The sequence below is a fragment of the Coloeus monedula genome, assembly GCF_965178545.1.
Source record: "Coloeus monedula genome assembly, chromosome: 3".
NCBI lineage: Eukaryota > Metazoa > Chordata > Aves > Passeriformes > Corvidae > Coloeus > Coloeus monedula.
The window spans coordinates 1,711,860-1,722,978 of record NC_138783.1 but is presented as its reverse complement, the minus strand read 5'-3'; positions in this window follow the sequence as shown (position 1 = coordinate 1,722,978).

The window sequence follows — 11,119 nt, the reverse complement described above, 5'->3', positions numbered from 1 at the left end:
AGAAATGTCAGCAAGGACACGGACAGCTCAACCCTCCCAGCTCCTGCCCGTGTCTATGCCCATTCACGCTCTGTGCTGACAGCCCAGGACAGCCTTGCCCTGACTCTAATCAGCACTCAGCAGCCCGGAGGCAGGAGGCTGGGGTGGCTCCAAGCCCAGCAGAGTGTCACCACGCTGTCCCCAGAGCCCGCAGCCCTGTGCCTTCCTGTCCCCCGGACACAGGGGCAGCTTTGTGCTTCCAGCAGAGCTCTCTGTGCTGCTCGAGGCGCTGACCCTGGCAGGGGACACGAGGTGGGCACAACTCACTCACGCATCCGTGTGTGGCCAGCCCAGCTCCCCACGTGGCTCTGCCCATGCCCTCGGGGGTGACAAGCAGGACAGAGGCACAACCACAGCCAGCCTGACACTGTTTTGGGCTGACCACGGCTCCCCCCCAGCTCTGCTGTGCCACCTCTGTGGCCTCGTGTCGAGGTCACCTCCCTGCCCGCATTTCACCTCTCCTCTTGCTATTTATAAAGCTCAGCATTAGTCACTGCTCAAGTTGCCTCCTATCTTCAGCTTCAAGACCATCCCTAGGAAATGAGTCCCCCCCTCTGCCTTCCCACCACGGATGCAGAAAAACCATTACAATGGGACAGAAACACTGAGGATGCGCAAAACTGGATGCTACTTAAAGGTCTTGGGCAAAACCATCCTCTCTGCCCTGAAGATTCCAAGTATGGAGTGATATACAAGACGCTGGGGCATCTGTGCAAGATGTAAAAATCATTCGCAGCCTATTAACAACTCCCCAGCCAAACCCCTTATTCCCGCCCTGAAAACCTAGAAGCCAACAGTTGTTTCAAGTAATCCTGCACGAATTAACTTCCAAAGGACATCATCTCTCCTGATTTCCACCTCTTCCTGCTTTAGTCATGCAAGGCAAGAGGGCAGACAGGTCACCTCCACCTACAAAAGCTTCCACTGGGTATTTTATGTGATCACTTGCAAGAATTGTGTCGATTTGATGTTAGGGAGAAATCCTTCCCTGGGAGGGTGGGGAGGCCCTGGCACAGGGTGCCCAGAGAAGCTGTGGCTGCCCCTGGATCCCTGGCAGTGTCCAAGGGAAAAAACAACTGAAAAGGCTGTGTGAGGCACCAAGTGAAGCTCCCACCCTGGATCCTCTCACTGCAAAGGCAGGCACTGTGGGAGCCCACAATTCCAGGCTGCTCTCCACAGAAACTCAGGAAAAGCACAATGACAAAAAAATCTAAGATGAGTTTTAAATAATCCCTTCCTAAATACAGTGTAATTGCATGAGGCACAACCAACAAGTCTAAAACCATTCCCTCTTCTCCATGAGCATCACAAACAGATCCATAAAAGTCCGAAATAGATGGGAAAGGACAAAATGCAGCACCCACCCTCCCCTCCACACACACGGACACCTGAGCAGGAACAGGAGCTGCAGGGAGAGAAACCACACTAATACCATCTGCCCAGAGAACCTCGCTTGGCCAAGAGCATGGACTCAGTACTTACTGCTCCTGCTTCCAGAAATGGATTTAGAAAGTCTGCAGCACCTCACAATCACTGTTCCCATGACATCTCCAGCTGTCGAGGTGGAGAAAGCAGCCTATGAATGATTCAGCCCACTGCTGGTTAGCATTACATACAGAAATGAAAACAGGAAGCAAGACAACAGGCATTAATTATTCAAATTCAGCAACGTGCACCAGGAGGGAGGAGGGAAAAAAAGAAATAGAAAACACAAACCCACACATTCTCAACCTTGACTTTAAAAATGCATCATCTGCCAATGGCTATGAGCTTCTCAGAGCTGAATAACCAGCTCGCTTGTCCAAAAAGGGGCAGCAGGGTAGATTCCATCTGCAAATACAATGGGAGCGTTTTCCAAAGGCTCCAGGATGCCTAATTAGCACACACTGCACTTCTGAGATACTGAAGTGGAGGTATCTGTTACACATTATTCCTTTCCAAACAGCTTTGGCGAAAAAGAAAGAAGGGAGAATTGGAGTTGCAAATTTAAAAGTGAAGCTCTCTGGGGAGATCTGGCCTAAAAATTTTTGATTTTTGTCTCTCTGAGTTAACTCCTCCATCCCTGTAGTCTCCGGGCAATATTCAGAAACCTGGAGTGGAGAGGGAAGGCAGCAATCAAGACCAATCACTAAAGCATCTCAGTGCCCTCATTTTAGTGAAGGGAAGAGCAACAGCACAAGTCCTCAAGTGCACTGAGTAAACAGTGGGGCTGAAGCCCCAGAGGAGCAGGTTTAACAGCCTTTCCCAAGGCTTGCTACAGTCCAAGCCCTCCCCTTTGATCCCCCTTCGAGGAGACTGAGGGGAGACCTCACTGCAGGTACAACTTCCCCATGAGGGGAAGAGGAGGGGCAGGCTCTGATCTCTGCTCTCTGGGACAGGGACAGGACCCAGGGAATGGCTGGAGCTGTGCCAGGGGAGGTTTAGGTTGGGTATCAGGGAAAGGTTCTTCCCCCAGAGGCTGCTGGGCACTGCCCAGGCTCCCCAGGGAATGGGCACGGCCCCGAGGCTGCCAGAGCTCCAGGAGCGTTTGGACAGCGCTGCCAGGGATGCCCAGGGTGGGGTTGGTGGGGGGTCTGTGCAGGGCCAGGGGTGGGACTGGATGATCCCTGTGGGGCCCTTCCTGCTCAGGATATTCTGTAGTTTTTAACAGCCCAGGGACAAGCAGCTTTAGTGCATTTCCAGCCACAACATGGACAGCTCTGAACACCCACCACGGTTTGCTCAGGATGCCTTGGGTCAGCATGTCCAAGAGAAAACCCAAAACACAGCCAAGGATGCTTTGATGGAGGCTTATGAATAATGAAATCACAGAGTCATTAAGGCTGGAGAAGCCCTCTAAGATAATGGAGTCCAACCATTAACTCAGCACTGCCAGGTCCACCTGGAATAAACTAACCCATGGAATCCTGAAGCCTCAGGAGACATTGGAGCAAAGCCAAGCACTTGGAAAGAGGCAGACACACATTTTTCCCCAATAACTCCAGCCCTCCAGATGTGGAAGACACCTGTGGTCTCCTACAACATCTCCATCTGCCAAGGCACAGCTGGGAACATCCATCCAATGGAAAAACTTGGCCTTCCACAAGGAGGCTCCCGTGGTTTCAGAGAGGCAAAATTGTGGGGAGAACCACGTGCTCCCCCCGTATCTGGAGAGGCAGTGGGACACTCAAAACCAAAGCAAGCCCTGAGCACACAGGCTCCCACCTCCCAAAATGCAGGCCCAAGGAAACACACCCCACTTGCACTGTAAATAAAAATAAAAAATAGAGACTCATGGGGTGTTTGAGATGAATTTTTTAAGTTCACTCATTTCAAAAAGAGCTTTGACAGATTCTACTGATTTCCATATTAAAAGAAATGTTTTTCCTCTTGCTGGTGACTCCTGGGATCACTGTTTATCAAGAATCTCTGTAAATTCAACATCTCCGTCTCTACTAAAATTTATATCAATCTAATTATGCTTAAAGCCATGTTAAGCAAATAATTTCCTATGCCAATTAGGTGAGAACATCCCTGATAATCAATTAGCCCTATTGATATGCTTGTAAGCCTGCTTGTCAGTCATTTCCCTAATTACACTGGAAAATCCCGATTTTCCTTAAACACTTTCTAAACAAATTGGGCTATTCCAGAGCAAACTCTCAGCTCTGTGAACAAGAAAAAAAAAAAAAAAAAGACAATTAGAAGAGAAATCTCTATTGCCCAGCCAGGGCTGAATTCATGTAAATTATCTAAATTCTTGTGATTTTCATGGACTCTCCACTGGTTTTCATATACATCTTTTTATTAACATACTGAACTCCTCCAAGCCAAAGTAATGCAATTTCATTTTCCCTGGCTTGGAAAATGGAAATGGAAGAGGGTCAATATCCCCATCTGTTTAATAACAAGCTGTTACTGAGGGCTGTTTGCTCTGGCCACTCCCACGGGAGGAAATCGAGAAGCACACACACACACAAACACACACTGAGCAGCATTTTCCACGTTTTGCTGGCACAAACCCAAAGCAGCTCAACTTGCAAGATCCCAGATTTCATTTCAAGGTGGGAATGGGACACCCCAAAGCCATAAAACGGCCTCAGGTGATTCATTCTGGGGGTGGAGGATGCGCAGGCAACGACCCCCTTGATGACCCAGCAGGGTTATTCTTCCCAACGCACTGTTATTCCCCACTCTGGAAATTAGGGTGGCTCAGAGGTCTCCCACCCACTTTTTCCAGGCTGTAAACATTCCTTTTTACACTGATAATCCTGCACAAATAAAAGCAGCAGATAGATCAAATCTCCAGTCAGCTTCCATATTTTTTTTTCCCCCTGGCAAACAAACAGAAAAGATAAACTGCAGCAAAGCATCCCTTGCCACGTGCATATGGATATATGGAATCCTTTGGATGAGAACTCAGGCAGCAAAGCACAACATCCTTGTCCTAAAAGCTGAGTGCTGCTGCCTCAGTGACAGAAAATAAGGGGGGGGGGGGGGGGGGGGGGCGGGGAGAGAGGGGGGGAGCAAATTAAAAAACTGAAAGCAAGGTCTACAGGCCACGTGCTGGTCTAGCAGAGCACTCAGAAGGGGAACATCACTGTCTCCCTGAGATCCCAAAAATCCATGGCTACATCCCAGCCCAGGGAGACAGCCTGCAGAGCCACTTTGATTCCCCAGAGTGGCAAGGGATGACCCAAATAGACACATCCCAACTGGGATGTGGCTGACGTGGAGCCCCGATGGGTCTGACCTGTTGTTTATTGTTCTTAAATGTTTTCTGCAAAAAAAATTACAGCTTTGAAACTAGGGCAGCGTGTAGTTTGGGGTTTGTACACTTCCAGTTAATGAAAATTCAGACTTCAAAAGATAAATACTTCAAAGGGATTACAAAAGAAAACCTTAGACTTTAATCTCCCTAAATAAATAAGCACAGGACGGACTAACGCCCTCTGCAACAGATCTTCTTAATGTTTTCCACGAACTGAGGCAGGAATGGGTGCCTGGAATTTTGAAAGGGTGGAAGAAGAGGAACAGGGCACCGGAAAACCCTGTGTAAACTTCTGGCAGAGCAATAATTAAACACAATCTCTGCTTTCTGCACAAACCTTGCAGGTCAAGGTGTTGGCACAGCTCTGAAAACCCAAAATCTGCTGCAGATCTGAAAATACGAGGTGAATCCACAAGCAGGTTCTGAAGTGACTCCAAGCAGCAGACAAAGCACAGGTGGGACACGAGGAAAAACGTGGGACACTTCAGGTCCCCTCTGCCAAAGACTTTCTGACAACCTGAGTATAAAAAGAGCTTCATCTTCTGGGGGCTGGTGGAGAGATGGGCAACAACTCATCTATTTCTCATACCTTTAAGTCTAATGAGGCTCTTGGCTTCTAGAAGCAGCAAGGAGAAATGTTAAGCAGCCCAAAGTGCGTGAAATCATGTTTCTGGCAGAGAAAGTCAAACCTTTCCACCTCTCCAAGGGTATGTCTGGTGGAGTCTCTTTGGGACAGCATTCCAGAAACATTCAGAGCAGCACAAGAACCCAGCAGTTCAACAGCAAAAAATCTAAAATAGCAGCTAAGGTAGGTGAGACACCACCAGGAGCCAGACAGCGCTGTTGATCTTGGCAGAAGACAGGGAAGTGCAGGGAATCTGAGCCACAAACCCAAAGATAAATGCAGGAAAGCACCAAACAGGTCTGGGAGAAGTGGGAAGGGAAGGGAAGGGAAGGGAAGGGAAGGGAAGGGAAGGGAAGGGAAGGGAAGGGAAGGGAAGGGAAGGGAAGGGAAGGGAAGGGAAGGGAAGGGAAGGGAAGGGAAGGGAAGGGAAGGGAAGGGAAGGGAAGGGAAGGGAAGGGAAGGGAAGGGAAGGGAAGGGAAGGGAAGGGAAGGGTTCGAGTAAGAGACCCCATGTTCAACCTCTGCTGTCTGAAGATCCTCTGACAGAGAATGTCCTGTGATGTTGGGGTATGGTCTGGGTGATGACACCACATCAGCAGGGCTCAACAGAGACAGCCCAGGTGAGGAAAAGCCAGGAAAAGCCAACAGTGGAAGAATGAGAAGATAACCCAGGAAAGCACAGCTGGATGCTAAAGAAAACTCATGTACCAACAAGGAATTTTAAAATATTCAAAGAATTAAAAAGATTACACAGTATTTTTCCTCTCCACAGACTCCAGCAGCTTTGCCATCCTCACCAAGCTGCAAAGCAGAAGTTTGCACCAAGCTTTACCCACTACTAGCATGTTTTTGCTGAGGAATTAAGTGGATATAGAGCTGGGTTTGAGCATGCACACCCTGACAAGCAGCTTCCTCTTCAGACAACCATTCCTCCCTCTCCTGGTTTTCCCTTTCCAGACACAGCCCTGAAGAGTTCACCACGCATTGTGTCAGCTGGCCCTGCAAGGGGCAGGTTCCACCTTCCCTGCAAGGTGCCAGCAGCTGGAGCCTGTCCCACACAGGGCTGCAGAGCTTCCCTCAGACACATTCCCTGCTGAAAGCCTGGCTCCTGCCAGCAGGAAAAGAAAACTGCACGAACAAGCCCCGGACACTCACCGGAGAGGGAGCCAAGCGCCTCCACACCCACCACACGCACTCCAGTGGAAACAGTGAGGGAGGGGGAAGCAAGGAGAACAAAACCAGCAAGACTCACTTTCCAATCCATACCCTGCACATCTGCTGTGCAACTGCTACCCAGAGAATTAGGCATGAACGTCTCTGGCTTAATGAGAGGTGGAAAGTCCTAGTTAAATGGATTACAGGCTCTTTATTTCCTATGATTGATTCCTTCCATGTGGCTGCAAGAAACATCACTCACGAAAAAAAATGTTCTTAAGCAGCAGAGGAGCTAAATAAATAGAGAAGGAAAAACCTGCTTTGACTTCCTGAGTAACCTGGGATAGTGGAAGGCGTCCCTGCCCATGGCAGGGGGTGGAACTGGATGAGCTTTAAGGTCCATGAGGTAACTGATGAAGCCCAGGAGAGGTTCAAGAAGCAAAGTCAGCCCTTTATCACCCCCACTTCAGCTTTGTGATCGCTTGAAAAACACGGAAGCAAAAACAATATTGGAAAAATGAGATGTATGCATCCCCCATCCCCTCCTTACCCCTGGGGCACAGAAGATATTTGATTTCTACCAGGGGAAGGGCTAACATCCACTTGATCCCTCTTCTGTTCCAATGAAGCAGAAGTTTGTCTCATGTTCCTAAAGCCTCCTTCCAGTTATTACTGATTTTTTTCCAGTTCTGCACCAATCAGTCTCTGCTCAATGCAAGGAGACGGACAGGAGAGTTTCCCTGTCATGAGGGAAAGGAAAATTGCATCCAAAGGAACAAACAGGTAACGAGAGACTGGTCACAACCCCCCATTCCAGTGTCACTCAGCTCCAGGTAAATGCCTGACCCTGTCAAAAGCTGGTGTTGATCTTTAGGAAGATGTGAATAAGGGCAAAGGGATTTCACTCTGTGTGCTGCAGCATAAATCCTTCAGGAGAAAGGAATTGTCTCAATTGACCTGGCAAGCAGTCGCATCAGTCTTAAATGCTTCTTGCTTTCCAAAAAACATCTCCAAATGCTGGCTAAGGTCACCCTGACACATCAAGGGGTGGGAGAGAGGGTGAAGTCAGGAAGGGAACCGCCCCTCCATCCACAGGGTCACTCCCAGAGTTCGAAGAGGAGGCTCACAGGCATTTCCAGCTGCTGCCTGGAGAGTCCTGCTCTAAAAAAAACCACAAAACCAAGGCTCCATCTGCCAGTTACATCAGCTCCTATCTTGTTTTCCTTATGGAAAGGCCCAGTCATGAGGGATTCATAAACTCATTTACTGATGCAAACCCAAGGCCTATTAGTCCAAGTGCTTTCAATCATTTTTTGAGAACTTTTAATAGGATGAGCATTGATTCTCTGAGCATTAACCCACTGTGTCCCAGGGCCCTTTCCAGCACCAGTGACACTCTTCCAGGTGGTCACCACTGGCACATTATCAGCAAAATGATGTTTTCAATATAATCAGTGTTAGAGTGAAACTGGGACACCTGCAGACATCTGTCTTCAAAGTGAGATAGTCATCTTCCCTCAGAGGCTGCCCAGAGAAGCCGTGGCTGCCTCATCCTTGGAATTGTTCAAGGTTGGACAGGGTTTGGAGCAACCTGGGATAGTGGAAGATGTCCATGGCAGGGGGTGGAGCTTGAAGGTCCCCTCCAACCCAAACCATTCTGGGATTGATATCAAAGGCATCCAAAACAAACCTTTGCAGGGTCAGGATGAGCCTGGGGGCTGGGGATGCTGGCACAAAGTTCTCTCCATCTGGGAGTCCTGAAACACTAATCCCAGTGAGGTCATTATTTATGACCCTCAGCCCCGTGCTCCAGAGAACACAACCCTGAGGCAAGACCCCCGCGGGTCCATTAACACACAGCAGTTTGGTGGGAACTGCTTCCAGCCCAGAGCAGCTCATCCAAACATCTGGAGCAGCTAAATCCCACAGGAGCCCAGGATGCAACATCATTTCTCTCTCCTCTACACCACTCTAAGCTTTCTAGGAAAAGGCCTAGGAAAAAGGACAAGTTGGAAGTTCATTTTTTTAAAGTAGCTCTGTGATGCTGGAGGAGCGAAAAGAAAATACAAATACCCAAGAGATCTGGAGCAGGGCAGGTGCTCAGCAGCACACACTCAACACCAGCTCTGCAAACATCCCCAGGTCAGTGAGGCTGACTACAGGGAACACATCCATTCACCACAGTGACCTGCCCTGTCCATCCCAGAAACACATCCATGGCACCAAAACACCAGGACACTGCTCAAGGCACACCTTTGAGCACCACACAAGCAAAAAATTCAATGAAAAGGCTTCCTGCACATCTTCTGATGAGCCAGCCCTAGGAAAGCATGAGAAAAGTGCAATTTTCAAGGTGACATGCATTCTGAAGACAGAACCCCCTGCCCATGTGGGTCAGGCATCTCCCACCTGGAATACAGACCAAACAGTAGCCACATCCCAGGGAAGCAGAGAAGGGCTTTCCAGAGAACAGAACTCCCACAGAAAAGCTGTTATTACTATTATTTTTATTATTATCATATCCATTTATTTAAGAGGTTCCCAGGAAAATTAGCCTGTGGAACTTGAAAGGGCAAGCCAGCTCCACAGAAACACAGCACTTTCAGGATTAAACAGCTTTTATCCCACTTCCAGAAAGCCACTCCAGATTTCCATCTTAAATCCAGTCAGATTAAGAGCCCGCCTTGAGAGCAACTACTGTCTGGGTAGGAGACAAGCAGCCTTCCTTCCACGAGCCAAAATATCTTTATTTCCAGCTTATTTTCCTACCAAAACACAGTGTGATTGCATAAGTACCTCTGTTCCTGTTCCTTGCTTTCTCCTACCTTTCCTTCCCTCCCCAGGCAGCAATTCCCTGGAGCTTCAGCCTCTTGCAGCCCAGCTGGAATGCTCTCCAAGAGTTGCTGCTGGGTGGGAAAAGATCAAATAAACCTTCCCTCAAAAGGAAGAGCAGCTCTAGCCCAGCCTGCTGTCAAAGACTAATCAGCAAGTACAGCTGGAGAGGGGAAAGGATGGAAGTGGGAAGATTAAAGATTTGAAGTAAGTCCCAAAGCAACCGGACCACGCTTGCTCTTGAGTCAATATTGTTTGGTTAAGTAGGAAAACACAGAGGGCATTGGATAATTAACTTCACACTGAATAATTTGCTGGCCAAGCTAGTTCCTGCCACTGTTTTAAACAGACTGAAAAGGTCCTGAAAAACACTGGGATATTCATCAAATTAAGAGAAAACACCAAGTACCCAACAAACGATCGCTGCCAGTGGGAAATTTCAGCAAGGAATTGCAGGATTAGGCTTCATAAGCATCAGAAGCAAATAAAACAACAAAAAAACCCCAAACCCAAACCCAAAGGAAACAAAAAAGATCACCAGCAATACCCTTCTTTGTGCTGGAATGGGTCTTATCCATTATAGAGACTCAAGGGCAAATCAACATCAAAATTGCTGCTCCCTGGATGAGCACACCAGGGTTCCAAGCCACCAGAATCCAGACTGGATAAACCACAATTCCAGAGGCAAAGAGCTGGCCAGGAAAGAATGAAAACAAAAGGTAGAGAAGTGGAGGGGTTTTTTCCCTGAGAAAGTATTAACTTCCAGACTAGCAAAGTACACATGGGAGCAGGAAACAGAAGGAATCTCTGTGCCATATGAAAGCAGAAGGAAATGGCACAACAAATCATCAGGCAAATCTGTCACAGGGAAGGGGAAAAAAGGCAAAGACAATTGGGAAGAGGGGGAGAGGCAAGTCTTGGTTCCCAAATCTAGCAGTGTAGCTCTTTGTCCGTGTTTCAGGAACCGTTTTCAACTGAAAAGAGTAATCCATGGATGTGTTCAAGACCAAATTGGACTTGGAGCAAGTGGAAGGAGCCCAAAATGATCTAGTTCCAACCCCGTGGCAGGGGGGCTGCAACAAGATCGTTTCGAAGTCTCTTCCAGCTCACCCCATTCCATGATCCTCTGGATCTGAACATTCATTCTGCTTCACCCCTGCAGCAGTGCCAGACCCTCCAGCTCCCCCTGCATGCCTGGGATGGGAGCATCCTGGTCCAGGTGAGGCATGGCCAGAGCTTGAGGAGGTTTTTCTTTGTCCACCCCAGCCAGGACACAATTTATAAACAGCACAGGTATCCTCACAGCAAGATTAGGGCCCAAGATTGGGGTTTGTCTGGCTCAGGGCTCATGTGAGTCCCTTGAATGTCTGTCAATCTCCAGATATTACCTCCAGCAGGTTCTCCTTTGTTCCCCGGAGCCTGATCCTATTTTTGGATTCTCTGGGCTTATCAGCAATCTTTCACTAGTGTGCTTTTTTTATTTCCCCTCCCCACCTCAGCTCTCTCCTAAGCTGGTTTAGAACAGTTACGTAAGAGTCCTCCAGGGTTACAAGGAGAAGGAAGCACTTTCCTCCCTGACCTCAATCCTGGCATTATCAGCACCTCTTCCAGACCTTTACCAAGCCCAGCCTTACTGAAACTCCTTATTCAGAGACAGAAACCAAACACTTCACCTTCCAAATTCAGTATTTGAGGCCCCAGAGCAGTTTCCTAAGCAG